Consider the following 16,600-nt stretch of genomic DNA (forward strand, 5'->3'; position numbering starts at 1 on the left):
GGGAGATGTACCTATCAATTTAGAGAGAAGCTAGTCTATCCATAGGGGCTTTTCAACTATTTGAAATCAGAAATTTCATAATAAAAAAAGAAAAAAATCTATTTACCAATATATTTTTGGTGACTCTGTTGGGGATATGAATAGTTTCTTGACTAAAAATCCTATATCATGAGGAAAAATGGTACTACCTCATGAAAACATTGTTCCAGTGCTCCAACCTAACCTTGTTTTTCAAGATGACCAAGAAGACATAATTTCATCCCTGAACACATTTGTTTGGAGACATAGGATGAATGTTGAACATTATAAGAACACTAGCCAAGTATTGGAAGAAGAAGAAAGAAGAGATGAAGCTTTAGAAAGAGCTTTTCAAAGGATGGACAACTAAAGAGAAAAAAGAAAATTGAGACAAGAAGCTCAAAGACAAAACTAACCTAGCACCCTAGAACAAGAAAGGTTCCTTAGAAGTATCGAGGAATAGGGTGGGCAAGACCCTATTTTTGATAAACTTACAGAGCTTGGTTTTCCCATCTTAGACATTGCAAAGTGAAAAGGTGAAAAGAAAAGTCAAAGTAGACCACCTTCCCCTATTAGGGATCAAAAGACTAGTCCTTTACATTCTACATACCATGTATTGACCCTACACAGAGTTATTGCTCCCCCAGTTGTTAATTTTCCACTATACACTACAAGAATAGTCATGGCTACTCCATGGGCTACAACAATAGGAGAATTAGCACTAATATCTTACCATCCTCTCCTAGCTAGTTCGGGGAAGAACTTCCAAAAAAATTTAGGAGATGGGAGGGTTACTACAGATGAACACATTAAAGCCTTCTTTGCAGCTACTCACACCTTAGGAATTGGACATGTGAATGTTGTTATAAGATTATTTGTGGAAACCTTAACAAATAATGTAGAAGACTAGTTCTATCATCTAGATAATGTCTCAATCACTGATTGGGAGACACTGAGGATGGCTTTTTAGATGAGATTTAAGACTGCAGAAGATGAACACAACTTACTAATGCAGTTAACATCTATTAAAATGCAACCTACCACGAGTATGAGAGATTTTGTTGCTACTTTTAATAAGATTACTAGTAGAATTCTAGCTACTGGTAGGCCCACTACCAATAATCTAAAAACCTTCTTCATAAGTGTGATGCCCCCAAATATCAATTATGACTTGAGAAGGGCACATCCCATATATTTAGTAGATGCACAAAAGAAGGTCATTGAATGTGAAGATGACTTGATTTCCATAGGAAAATGTAAGTGAGAACTTTAGACGAAAGGAAGTTCTAGTAACACCACAACATCTAATGAAATGCTTCAGAAACTATCAAATGAATTGACATTAGTAAAAAGGTAATTACCTGGATTAGTAACTCCTACCAGTAGAATTACCAAATTTCACCAGGAAGGAATAGTGATGAAAAATATCTATAGATCATTGGCTCATGACCCAGGTTACAAATTAAAGCAACACCAAAGAAAGGAAATATGTGTGTTTTTTGTTTGACAACAGATCATGGTAGTGAAATCTGTCTGGAAACAGCTTGTATGATGCATGTATTATCCACCAATGAGTTTAACATTGCCACTCCTTTTTTAGAATTATATGTGTAGTCAAATGGCAACTCTATAAATTTATTTTTGGAATATAAGTCAGATTGTGAACCAAAGAGTGAATGCTACACAACTATTTATGGAACTTCATACACAAAATTGACTCGAGATTAGAGGCAAAAGAATTAATCCTCTAGTCATGCTCACAAGAATGATCCTAGTTCATGTTGAATAGGGATTATCCTCATCTCAAATAGGTAATGAGAAAATGCCCTTTTATTTTATTTAATTCTATGAAGAATAAAAAATTTGAATTTCTCCCATAGATTATTTGAAGTCTCATCCCTTTGAGTTGAAGATCATTGCAAAGGAAATGCTACATATTTAAATTATAATGTGAGTATTGAAGAATGGATGAAACCTTGACATCTAACTTGTTTAATCAAGAGGATTCTACTATTCTAGCAACCTCTCCCAGGAAAAAACTTGACCCTTTCAATATTTCACTATATAAAATGGATGTAAACTAAGCAATTGCATAATAGATTCAAGTATGTTAGACTACATTATGCCTTATCATGTAGCTAAGGCCTTGGGTCTCAACCTCACCAAGGTACTTGGAAGATGTTATTCTATAGATGCTAAACAAGTTCCTTCACATGAACATATTAAAGATGCTCAAGTAGCCTTAGCTTCTCATCCAAAAAAGAAACTCTTATTAACGATTCTAGTGGTAGATATTCCAGAAAGCTATAGGCTTCTTTTAGATAGAAGTTTTTACCAAGACCTAGTTAGAGAAATTAAACTAGGTTGGTCTCAAGAAGTCATACCCATAGGGAATAAGAAAGTTAAATTAGAACCTAAAGAAAAGGAAAAATTTACTGTCTTAAAATCATATGACCCTAAAGCTTAGATCCTCTACAAAGAGCTAGAGTTTGGCAATTAGATGTTATTTGCTAAAGAGGATCTGGATGAACAAAGAAATGAAAATTTAAGTGAAGGATTTTTTGATGAGGAAAAAGATCTAATAGGCATATGGATGCTAGAATTTGATGGAAGCTATGCCTCTTAAGGATTTGGTACAGGTGTAGTATTTCAAATTAGAGTTTGGGAATATGAATAACACTATAAAGTATGAGGCCTTGTTGCTAGGGATGATGATAGCAAAAGAAAGAAAAATAAAGATCTTGAAAGCTCAGGGTGATGCAGAGCTCATTGTGAAACAAATTAAAGGGCAATATTTTGTAAAGAATCACAAGCTAAAGAATTATAGAAATAGAGTTTGGAATGAAATAGAAGGCCTAGATTCCTTTTCTATTGAAGCAATGTTGAGGGAGATGAACACCAAAGTTGATTCCATAGCAGTTTCTACTTCTTTGCTACTACCCCATCTAGAATTCAAGGATAAGAAATACTAGAATAAGACTATGTATCAAGCCTCTATTCCAGATAATGTAGAATCTTGGCAAGTCTTTGAATATGACAAGAGCTTGCAGCTATTCATAGAAAATGATAGATCTAGTTCTAAACATGAATTCAATGATGAAAATCATCAAAGCTCTAATATCATGAAGAAACAAAGCCAAAGTGATGAAGTTCAACTATGAGGTAATAACATTCCCCCATACTTTGTACCTTTGAAAAAATAATTTAATAGACATGATGCCTATATAAAGAAAAAGAGGGAAAGAAAAGGACCTACCATTGGTGAGTATGAGGGGATGAATATTGGAGATACTCATGATCCCAAAATGATTAATATTGTGAAATTTTGTTCAACTAAAGAGAACAAAGTTTCAAAATAACTCTTCATAGAATATCAAGACGATTTTGCCTATAGTTATGAAGACTGGAAAAGCTATTGAGGTGGGGAGGTAAAACATCAAGTTTCACTCAAACCTAATGTTGTCCGTTTTTGGAAAGAACAAAGGAATTATAATCCTAAGGTTGCAGATGCCATTTTTTGTGAAGTAGATAAAATGATGAAAGTGAGAGTCATTTACCCAATCCATCACTCCTCCTAGGTAGCTAATATAGTACCACAAAGAAATAAGAATTTGCATCAATTTCTATAATCTGAAGTAGGCATCTCTGAAGGATAATTTTTCTCTCTCCAATATGGATTACTTGCTACAAATAGTGGCTAGATCTGAAATGATGTCCATGCTTGATGGGTTTTTAGGTTGCAATCAAGTTCAGATAGAAGAGAAGGACCAACATAAGAAAAAATTCACCACTCCTTGGGGTACATTTTCATATCATAGAATTCCCTTTGGGCTCATCATTATTGGCATCACATTCCAAAGATATATGAGAAATTTTTTGCTGATTTAAAGGATCAGATTATGGTTGTGTCTAGATGACCTCACTATGTTTTTCAAAAGGAGGAAAGATCACCTGGAATATTTGAGGAAAGTCTTATAAAGATGTTGAGAACATGGAATCTCACTTAATCCAAAGAAATTAATTTTATGTGTGACAAAGGGAAAGCTCCTTGGTCATATACTATCTCAAGAGGGTATTAGAATTGATCTTAAACAAGTTGAAGCCATTCCAAGATTAAGCTTTCCATCAAATAAAATAGGAGTTAAATCATTCTTCAGGTAGGTGAATTTACTCAAAAGATTTTTACCAAAATTTGGAGAAACCACTAAGAATATTGTGGAAAATATGAAGGGAAATTCAAAATTCAAATGGAATGAGGTGGTCAAACAGACCTTTCAGAATATAAAAATTGCTATTGCTAATGCTCTAGTTTTATGTCATCCAAATTATAAGTGAGATTTCATCATCTATTGTTTCTCTTCTAAGCACACTTTATTAGCAATACTTATGAAAGATAATGATGAAGGGGTACAAACCCCAATAGCTTTCATTAGCATAACCCTAAAAAGTCATGAATTGAAATACTCAAAAATTGAGAAGCATACTTTTTGTAGAAGTCAAAGCACTTACAAATTCTCAGCTCTATATCCTACATTCATATTCTATCATTTATGTCTTGGATGTAGCAGTTAAAAGTGTGTTAACATAGTAGGATGTAGGTTGTAATTTCAGAAGAGCTTGGATATTAGTTATTAGAATATTAGTTTTGGATATTTATGTCTATGGTTTTAGAATATTAGTTATCTACTAACATATGGAGAATGTCCAGAGGGCCTATTTGCAAGAGAAAGGAGAGATCTCAAATTGAAAGTAACTAAGTATATAATTTGGGATGGTAAATTATTTTAAAAAGCCATAGATGGCACTTTCCTAAGATATGTGGACAAATAACAACAAGAAAAGCTATTGAGAACACTTCATGATGAAGCCATTGGAGGAAAATTTTCTTCCTTAGTCATGCCTTTCAAAATATTGAGACAGTGCTATTACTAGCCCAAAATGTTTAGCGATGCCTATGCCTGGGTGGAAAAATGCAAAAAATGTAAGATGTTCATTGGGCGTCCTCAATTAGTTGCTCTACCATTAAGACCTATCATCATCGAGGGACCTTTTCAATAATGTGTTCTTGATTTTATTGGTCCAATTAGTCTAACATCTAGTGCTAGTCACTAGTATGTGATAACTACAATTGATTATTTCACTAAGTGGGTGGAAGCCAAAGAAACCATGAAAACTACTCCTAAAGTAGTATACAAATTCATTAAGGAGAACATACTAGTCAAGTTTTGTGTCCCCATCAAATTAGTGATGGATAATGTTGCATATTTCTCTTCAATTGAGATTACCAATTTCTACTTTGAGTATGGAATTACAGTCAATCATTCATCTAATTATTTCCCACAAGGAAATGGTCAAGTAAAGTCTAGTAACAAGAATTTGATAAATATTGTCAAGAAATTGGTGTTAGATAATCAAAAGACTTGGTACAAGAAAATTCATGACACACTATGGGCAGATAGACTAACACCTAAGAGAGCAATTGGTATATCTCCTTTTGAATTAGTCTATGGAACTAAGGCTAATCTCCAATTACACTTTGAATTAGCTATGAGAAGACTTAGAATAGTGATTGAAGATCATATTTATAAAGATGGTTTAGGAAAGAGAATTGGGTACTTGAGAAGGCTTGAAGAGAAAAGAGAAGAAATCATAGATCACATCACATAGTACCAGATGCAAGTGAAGAATTTGTTTGATAAGAAGGAAAGACCATGAAAATTCATGGTAGGGGATCGTGTGTTACTCGAGGATAAGAAAAGTACTCCAAAAGGTATGCATAAAAGGTTTGACACCTTGTGGAAAGGTCCATTCATAATTCATCAAGCATTTGAGAATAATTCTTTCAAACTGGATTGTCAAGATGGCAAAGTGCTACCTTTGACCTATAATGGTTAGGATCTAAAGCTTTATCAAATTTAAAATTGAGAATAGGTAACCTTTGTATTGTATTATAGTTATGTTTAGTTTCTTTCCATGTTGTCCTATTTAGTTTTCCATCCTCGACTTTTCTTTCTTATTTTTTTTTCCCTTCTTTTGTTTTATTGTGTTGCCACCTTTTATTTTTGTGAAACCAAATATTTTGAGTTCCTTGTTTGGGTATGCTCTATCCAAATCCCCAATCAAAGCCAACTATTGCCCTAGTTTTCACCCTATATCCATTTTGCAAAAGTGGAAATTTTTGTGTCTTAGTTTTCTCTAGGTATGTCTAAGTCTAGTTTTCCCCTTAGGTGAAAAGAGTCCCCATCAGATTTTCTATCTTTCCCTTCTCCCACATTTCATGGTCAAGTTGGTTTTCATTGATGTCATGAGTTTATGTGTATCTTAGTACCAAATTCAATGGGGATTTTTGAAATTCACAAATTTATTCACAAAGCTAAACTTATTCGTGGCTTATCATTATTTTCTCATGAGAAAATGAAGCTTACAAAAAATTGAACATCGCCTTCTCCTCGGTGGGTTTTCAACCCATGAAGGTGATTCCTCGCAAAAATTAACAAATTATGCTTACACTTTGAGGTAAGAAGATAATGAATTTTTTTATGGAAATTCCTATTTTAGTTATAGTTTTCTACCTTGGGAAACATTTGGGATTCATCATGGTGCTTAGAATCATCTTAAGTCAAAAACCCACAAATGACTTCTCCTTGATGGGCTTTCAACCCATGATGTCTATTTTCTGCCAAAGACAATTATGAAGGAAAGAGACAAGGAAGTTCCCCCCCCCACCTTTGACTTTCATAGTCCTTTCAAGATTTTCTAAACCTAGAGGAAAAATTAACTCAAAAAATAAAGTGTAAATAAAGCCTAGGCAGAAAAAGGGAAATCATGTTCTCCTCAATGGTTTTTCAACCCATGAGGGAGATTTTTGACATTCATAAATAAATAAACTTTGTAATAAAATTGGGCTCATGAATTACACACAATACATCTTAGGATGATAATGGAAACAATCTAACCACTGTTGAAAATGTATACTAAGCAGAATCTAGCTAGGCAAATATTTTCTTACAGAGTACTCTATTCTTAATTCTCTAAAACTGAATGGAAAATGGAAAGGTAAGTATGAAATAAAGTAAAGTTACCATTAGGCCAACAAAAATAGTGAATAGACACCAAAAATTCCATGAGAATCTCCTTCATTTACTGATTCAATGGATTCATCCTTTAATTCATTCATGTGGCATGGATCCTAAATATCGACACATGAACTAGGATTCCTTTATAGAGGAAAACATTACAGTTTTTCAAAATACCACTTTTTTCTAGGACTATTATGTTGTTAAATTGTACAATGCCTTCAAATACTCTATGTTTGCAAATTCAATTCATTGTGCCTCGTCTAAATTCAAAGTTTATGTTTACTTCGTTCTCAAATAGAATGACAACCATATTTACAGGGTTTGATGGGCTAAATGGGATCAAGTCCTCCTTATAGAATTTCACTGATACTTCACTTCACTTTTATGACATGAAAAATTTCCAAAGGAGGCTGAGGTTAGAGCCAGTTCATTCTATAATTCAGAAGCTCTAAGGAAGTGGACTAATGGAGGCAACTAGTTTCCCAGTGGTAGTCCAAGATCTAGAATTGATTTATGAACGCATAAATCACTACAATCTAGATACCAAACAAATTATGCTACCTAATCATAGAGTACTAATCTCCATTTATAGGAAAAATATAGCAAAAATAAGGTGAATTACATCTGAGTCCTAGAATGAGAGTAGTTTTTGGAATCGATAGTAGGAGGAGAAGTCTCTGAGTTCTCCACAAAGAAGATTGTGTGGAGGAAAAAAATTATGCCATCCTCATTCCAAAAGTCATGGGGCACCAAGAGTAAGGTCCCCAAAACTCTATTTGGTACTGATCTCAAGCTTGAGATTGTAGACATTTTGGTTCTCTTGCACAAATTGAAAGGTGATGTAGAGGCTCTTAATTTTTTTGAACAATATTTCTTCCTAGTAAAAGTTATTTGTTTAGATACATAGTATATTGATTAGGCCCATGAGATAAGTGAGAATCTATCCAGAGCTCTAAACATTGTGAAATTTTGCAACACCTTTTATATGTCTTCCTTTATGATTTATATGCTAGCATCTCTACAATTGTGGTTAGGCCTTCCAAGAATAAAAATATATACTGATGATGTGAAATGTTATGAGTTCTATCCATGTTTGCAATTGTAAAATAGTTATGCAGAATATGTCAAAGTTAATGATGTGTTTACAATGAGAATTTGTGGGGAACTCCAAGGATGCCTAGAGAGGAGATTTATCTTGGAGGTAATGGTAGCTATTCGTCAATTCAGGAACCATTTTATGTAGTTCTCATCTTTCTCATATTTGCATCTTACAACTTTTGATGGTTTTCCCTTGAAGCTACCTATGTATCTGAGTGACATGATTGTGCTCATAGAGATTTTAAGGTATGTAGTCCAAGTGAATGTGCTAAGAAGAAGCTTGAAGAATAATGGGTATGAATTTCCTATGAAAGTTAGAGCTTACGATTGTGAATCTCACTCTGATGCAAAGAATATTCTCAAAGCATTTGAGATAAATACAAATTGGAGGTTTATGAGGTCGTGAGACCTACATTCGATCTAAATGGATATGTGAGGGATATTTTGTAGATTGATAGTGTGATAAAACACATTACCACTATTGAAGATTATTGGGAAGATTGTAAAGATGAATTTGAAAGACAAGATCATGCTTTCAATAGGCTCACAGTGGAGCAAATTAAAACATATTGTATCAATATCAATGTTGAAGAATTGGAGGAATATGGACAAAATATTTATAGTAATGTGTATTTAACTAAGAAAAGGAAAAATCCTATGACTTCAAAGCCTTATGAGGATGTTGAGGAAGATTTAGATGTTATGATGGCCAAAATTATTAAGAGAACTGGGAAGTGGGTTGAAAGGATATCCAAAAGAAGTCAGAGTAAAAGCACAACCACTCAAGCTTCTCTAACAAAAACCACTCCCTCTTCCTCCTAGAGTTCCACACTATGTGTAACACCAACTAGCACTCAAGGAGTAGCTCAACCTCCAAAAAAGAGAATTCCCATAGATAAGAATTGTCTTGATGACTCTCTCCCAATTATTTGAACCCAAACTAGTGCTAAAGAGAAGAATATAGAGGAGCCAAAGGATATTACTACCACTCTAGTTCCTTCCCATCATATCAAACCAATTCCATCCCTTCATGATACTCTAGTTCCCTCTCCTCATCATAGCTCCCTTTTGCTAGTAAGTAACTACAAATCTATAACCAAGTATCTCCCCAATATAGATAGTATATTTGGGAGATGGAAAGCGTAGTATTAGTGAGTCTACTAAGTATAATGAGGCAATGAAGAAAACTCAAGAGATAGATAAAGGCTAGAGCTCTTCCAAGCTCATTTCTTAGGATCTAAAGAATCCCTTCTCTTCAACTGTGGTGACAATCACTCTAGCTAAGAAGAAAATGTTTAGTATAGAATCAATGGGATGGCCTCCAAAGTGATAGGAACTAATTCCTAGTTGAAGGATACTTTGGAAAGAAAAAGAACTCCCACCAAATACATTGTTTCCCTTACAACTCATTCTAGATCTACATTAACCAAGGTAAAGAAGAGGAAAACTTTTTCTATACTTGGGCAAGATCTAGAAAAAGGGCACCTAACAATGGAGATATCCAAGCCCAACAAAGGAGGAAGAATTTAAGACATGATTACTGATGACTTTATTCTATACTTAGTGGACCTTGGAGAGGCCAAAAATGACACCAAGGTCAGCTTGTGGAAGTAAACAAATGAAGTAATTGAGGGACAATTAGAAAGCCTAAAGTTGTCAAAAACTAGGATGAAGGCTGAGATAGAAGTATTGAATAGATTCATCAAACAATTGCTCATTCCACTCTCAACTACCTCGAGAGTATCAGTAACCAAAAATCCTAGGGCTTTTGATGTTTAGTCCCTCATCTCTCAACTTCTAGAAGATAAGCATTTTGGCCAAATTAGTAAGGAATGGATAGGGAAGCTCAAATTAGAAGGAGCCACTATTATGGAACAAATTTGTAATGTTATCTTAAGATTGGAAGTAGAGAAGGATAACATCTCATCAAATGGCACTACTTTGGCCAAAGACAAGATGAAGTGCAATGATTGTATCTCACTTCTGAAGATGATCATTCAGATGAAGGAAAAGGAATCTATTGAAGCAAAAATCTTACCAAAAGGAGATGCACCTCTATTTGATTGGCTTCAGACCATGCAATTCAAGTTAGAAATGATCTTATTAGAAAAAATAGTCTTAAGGAAATAGAGGATAAAGCAAAGAAGACCCAAGATAGAGGATTTGATCTCAGGAAGGGGCTACATATAGATTCACAAACTAGTGGCCAAGGAAAAACACACATTCGGATAAATTTTAGGAAGGAGAACTTCTCCAAATTCTTGGATAGTTTATCTGGTATGTCTTCTAGTAGTCAAAACAAAGTTGCAAAGCTCCAAACACTTAGTGGATGCATACAAATGGCCATGAAGGAGCTACACAATCAATTAAATTTTGTAAAGAATTTGGCCAAAAAAATTATGAATGGCTCTTTAGATACACCAACATACTTATGCACCTGATCTAATCATTGGACACAAGTTAAATGGAACAATGACAAGAAACAAATTTAAAGGTACATCTTTACTTGTTGAATTACAACCTAGAAATATTAAGGATGCTTTGTTTAATGAAAGTTGGATTGAAAAAATGAATGAAGAAATAGAATATATTAAGAAGAACATAATTTGGACTCTTGTTCCTAGACGTAATGATAAAAATGTAATTGATAGAAAGTGGGCATTCAGAAATAAGCTAAATGAAGATGGAGAAGTTTCCAAAAATAAAGAAAGGTTAGTATGTAAAGGTTATTCTCAAGAAGAAGGTATTCGTTATAGTGAAATTTCTTCTCCTATTGTAATATTAGAAGGTTTTAGAAATTCACTAGAATATGCAACACATAGAGGATTTAAAGTTTGTCAAATGGATGTAAAATCTACATTCTTAAATGGAATTCTTGATGAGGAAGTCTACATAGAACAACTTGAAGATTTTTTTGATCCTAGAAAAAGAGGTATGGTTTGTAAATTACACAAAGGATTATATGGCCTCAAGAAAGCTCCTAGGCCTTGGTATGAAAGACTTCATAACTACTTGATAAAAATTGGCTTTGAGAGAAAAAATGATAAAAATAGTCTATATATCAAAGAAGTACCAGAAAAGAAGATTGTGTTAGATGAATTTTTTTTTGATGATACTTTATTCATGGGAGATGATGTTTTGTGAAAGGCATTTTTAGGAGAAATAGGTAAAGAATTTGAGATTTCTGTGTTTGGAGAAATAAAATTTCTTTTTGGATTGTAGATCTATCACAGGAAAGATGGTATCTACATTACTCAATCTAAATATATCAAGGAGATACTAAAGAAATTTAGAATGGAAGAATCAAGACCATTTGGAATCCCTATGTCTACTAGACATAAGCTTTTCAAAAATGGCAATTACAAAGAGGTAGATCAGGCCATATATAGATCAATGAATGAAAAGTTGCAGTATGTAGTACATACTGTTGTGGTGTCCACAACGCATGCCCCATTCCTCACTAGGAATGAGAACCCCCTACTATTTTGAGCTCCTGGACTCATAGTTTGAGGGTCAGAAGAAGAAAATTTGGTTAGAATTTAGAATTTTAGAGTTAAAAAAAAAATTTAAAAATAGAAAAAGAAAAAAAACCAAAAAAAAAATTAAAAAAATCAACAAGTTATTAAAAGAAAAAGTTGGAAAAAAATCTAAACCTGAAAATTCTAAAGTTGAAAAAAAAAATCTAACTCTAAAAAATTTCAATGTTAGAAAAAAATCTAAATCTGGAAAATTCTAAAGTTAGAAAAAAATCTGAGTCTAGAAAATTCTAAAGTTGGAAAAAAATCTAACTCTGGAAAATTCTAAAGTTGAAAAAAAATTCTAACACTGTAAAATTCTAAAGTTGAAAAAAAATTTAACTCTGGAAAATTTTAAAGTTAAAATAAAAAAACTAACTCTAGAAAATTTTGAAGTTGAAAAAAAAAAAAACTAACTCTAGAAAATTCTGAAGTTGAAAAAAAAACTAACTCTAGAAGATTCTGAAGTTGAAAAAAAATTCTAACTCTTGAAAATTGTTACTTATAAGAATTTTTGGATTTTTGGGTGTTGTCACCAAGGTAAAAAAAGCCATCCTGAACTTGTCAGAGTCATAACTTTTGACCTAGAGCTCGGAATGTAGAACTGGTTATACTATTGGAAAGAAGAATTGAAGATCTAATTTAAGTCCCTAAAATAGCCCGCCTTCGGTTGCCTAGTTTTGAGCAAAAGACCACCGAAAAAGCCATTTAAAAATGCCTTGAAAAATTTGCAAAAAAATATGAAAAATTTTCAAACATTTGATCATCTGGATCACTTGGTTTCTTGCCAGGAAGGATACGACAATTGGAGAGAAGACAAAGTTTGAAGATACAAAGGTTGGACACATGAAGTGGAATAGGTTCCTCATCTTATGTAGCTATTAATGACAAGATTCAACGCAAGTGCCTTGGGATTTTAGATTGAAGAAGTAGGAGTGCAAGTTTATGAAAGTGATTGGATATAAAGAGGGTGTAAATCATCAAAAAAAAGGGCAAAGAATGTATACAAAAAATGATCTAAAACCACATTTGAGCACAACCCAGAAATCATTTTTAAAATTGAGAACTTTGATTTTTTTGGTGAATTGAGCTTTCGAGATCCATAGCTACATAGGTCCGCAGCTTTGTAGGTTAGTAGCTATGTAGCTCCATAGGTCCATAGCTCTTCAAGTCCATAGCTACGTAGATCCATAGGTTTGTAGCTCTACATTTTCATGTAGGTCCACAATTCAAAGTTGCATGGACAGTTAACTGCCTGTTCCAAAAATAGCACTTTCCATGCAGTGAGAGCGCATTTTGATGGCAAGTTAACTCTAACCGACATCAAGTGAAGGATCAGTTTCCATTTTTGATGCCTCCATGCACTAATCCAATGGATTCCTTCCTCATACTTTTTCTCTCATGCTTCCTCTATGTTTGACATGTAAAGGACTCATGCATCCAATTAATGAATAAACTATGGATGGAGTTCCTCTAAGCACCAGTTAGATTGTTAGTTTCTATATATTTAGTTTGTTTTCATTTTTTAAAAGAATTTTATTTCATCAATATATCTCTCACTCTCAAAAAAAATTGAGGAGATGATTTCTTATAAATACCCCATTGTAAAATGTAAGAAGGGCTGTCGATATTATGCAATAAAATTATGCTTTTGATGCTAGCATTCAGAGTGTATTTATTCTTGCCTGAATGTGTCATTTTTTTGTGGATTTTATTCATGATATTTTGATTGAGCCAAAGGTTTGTTGCATTCTTTCTGGATGTGTGATCTTTTAGTTCTTGTGTTTGCTACATATATGTGAATTTCGCTGACGTAACGAGCTTGGGAAGAGATCACCTGATTGTGTCTACATAGCTTTTTGTCTCACATGGGTGCACTTTTCATGGCCTTGCAATTTTATTAAAAGTGAAACATCATTTGATTTCTTAAAAGATTCTCACCAACAATTGCATTAGTGGATTCTAGGAAGCATTTCTCCTATTTACATTGGTTTCCTACCAATTTCTTCGAAGGTTTAACTTGCAGCATGTTGTGTTCTATGGCTTATGTTCGTTTAAGAATTTCAATTTGAAATTCATTTGATTTCACATTATTTTTCTTTCAATTTTGTTATTTTCTTTGCTAACCTCCCTGTTAGAGTAGGACCTCATCGTAGCTATATTGTTAGAGTTGCATTCATTGAAAAATAGAAAAATAAAAAAATATTGTTCTTTTTGTGTGATATTTTGAGACAGCAAATAGATTTTGCTTCAATTCTAATGAAAAAGAGTTTTAGAACTAGCAAAGGCCTCCTTGTGAACGCTCACATTTATCTTCTACTGAGCAGATTTTGGTACGTCGTAGGACAAACACTGAACCTTGGAGTGGATCGTTAAATAGATTTGCTTTTCAAGAGAGGAATTACACTATGGATTCCTATTGTTGACTTTGTGCAAAATGAATGCCCCACACATACAATGCTTGATATTATATTGGCAGTTGGCATGGTGGCAAGATTCTCAAAAAATCTCAAAGAAAATCACATGACGACTAGCAAAAGAATCATGGGATATCTGAAAGATACTGAAGACTATGGTTTATGGTGCGAAATAGGAGGTGATTTGGATTTAAAGTTATTCACATATTCTTATTGGGAAGGAAGTATTGATGATAGAAAGAGCACTAGAGGTGGAGAATTCTTTCTTGATAAAAGACTAGTGTCTTGGACAAGAAAGAAAAAAAAATTGTATTTCTTTGTCCATAATAGAGGTAGAATATGTGCCAATAGAAGTTAATTGTTTTAATATTGTTTGATTCAAATAAATTTTGGTAGGTATGGAGATAGAGATCAAGGATCCAATGGTTATATACTGTGATAACACATGTGCAATTAATATATCAAAGAATCTAGTGATGAATACCAAAAAAAAACACATTGCTATAAAATATCATTTTTTGAGAGAATTGGTACATGATAAAGAAGTTAGATTGGAATATGTAAATACTAAGGAATAAATTTTAGACATATTCACCAATCCATTACCTAACGATGCATTTTTTTGTCTAAGAGATAAGCTAAGGGTCATTCCCCTATCAGAAGCTCACTAAATGAAGTTTACTGATGCATCAACTAGAGCATGTTGAAGATCAATAATTTGGTGTTGTATTGATTGAGGGCATATTACAAATGAATCAATAAATAAGGTACATATTCACTAAATATTTCCTTGGCATGAGATTCCAAAGTGGGAGAAGTTTTCTTTCATTTATCATAAAAATTGTATAAAGAAAAAGAGAAAGAGACGTAAATAAGGGACAATGAACTTGGTCTGATATCAAAGAAAAAGTTTGCTATCAGAAGAAGATGTTGAAGATAGAAGTTTTCTAAGAGATGGAGAAATTAAAGGTACAAGGAGTTCACATTGATAGAGGGATTTCTCATGAATGAGAATCTGAATGAAACTAAGGATATGTTCCTTACTTTATTCTTGCTCAAACATTTCATTTCACTAGGACATGTTGTGTTGTCATTAATCCCAAAGAGAGAGATTATTGAATACAATTAATTAATTATGTATTGTATTTAATGTTAAACAAAATGTCATATCATTACTAGTGAGTATATGTTGAGCTCACTTGGGCATTGAAGATAGTTTTTTGTGTCTACCAAGCATTCCAAAGTTTTCCTAGTTTAGAAGACAGTGTCTACTGAGTTCAATTGGGTATCAAAGAAAAGTTTGTGAAAGTTTAGTGTTAACCAAGCTCACATAGTTTATGAAGGAAATATTGGATGGGACCAATTTTAATTAAGTTCAATTTATTACTATTGACTCCTAATTTAACAATTTTGAAAATAAAAAAGAAACCAGACTAATGTTAGAACTCTTTAGAATAATTGAGAGGGGGGGGGGGTGAATTAGTTATCCAAGGTCCAAATGCTCTAATAATACTTTTTCACTTCTTATAATGAGCCCATAAACTTTTCATCCATCCAAACTTTAAATCAATCATCCTTAGAAAATTACAATAAATCAACATGCAGAGATAAAACATGCAATATCAACACATGACACAGTGATTTACGTGGAAACCCAATTTGGGAAAAACCACTAGTAACACGCTACTTGATTTTCACTCTTCTAAAGTGATGCCTTGTTAAAGGCTTACAATAAACTATTAAATGTGACCTTGTTAGAGGATTTCACCATACTATTAGGAATGGGCCTGATCAAAGGACTTTAGAACATTCACTCAGAATGTCACCCTGTTAAAGGATTTATAACATGGCTATTAAACCAACCTAAGTCCATAGGATTTAAACTATCTGTTACAATTGCTAGAGAGTAACAATAATGGATTTTATATCTGATACAACTTACAACATAACTTGCATATCTCAGATCACACTTCAACTCAATCTTTTGCTTGGCTTTAATCACTTCAGTTCTGATAGCCTTTCATCTCAAGCTTCGTCTCCTCGAGTCTTCTTACTCATCATACCAATGCAATCATATATGTGGTTATCTGTTGAAGCAAAGTAACTGTGCCCTCTTACTCCTTAGTACCTCCTACAACACTTATGCTTTTATGCTTGACCTCCTCTCTCTCTCTCTTGCTTCATGACCTTATGACTCCTTAAATAAAAATTTGGTTTTCATTTGCTACTCGATTCTCCCTCTCCAATTTTAGGGCTTCAAAATGGATTAGGTAAGATACAATGTATGTACCCCATATCTTCCCCTTATCTAGAAACTTTTTCTAGAGTCCAGTTGTATTCTCCAAAAACATTCTTCATGGTGTTTTTTGCCACCAGCTCATCATTCTTATCATCTATTTAACTCATAGAATTCAAGATAACAACCTTGTCGTCTTAGATCTGGCGAATCTTCAATTTTTCAAATAATGCAGCA

This window comes from Cupressus sempervirens, chromosome 7 (assembly GCF_028749045.1).
Source record: "Cupressus sempervirens isolate cs-2001-9-10 chromosome 7, ASM2874904v1, whole genome shotgun sequence".
Classification (NCBI taxonomy): Eukaryota; Viridiplantae; Streptophyta; class Pinopsida; order Cupressales; family Cupressaceae; genus Cupressus; species Cupressus sempervirens.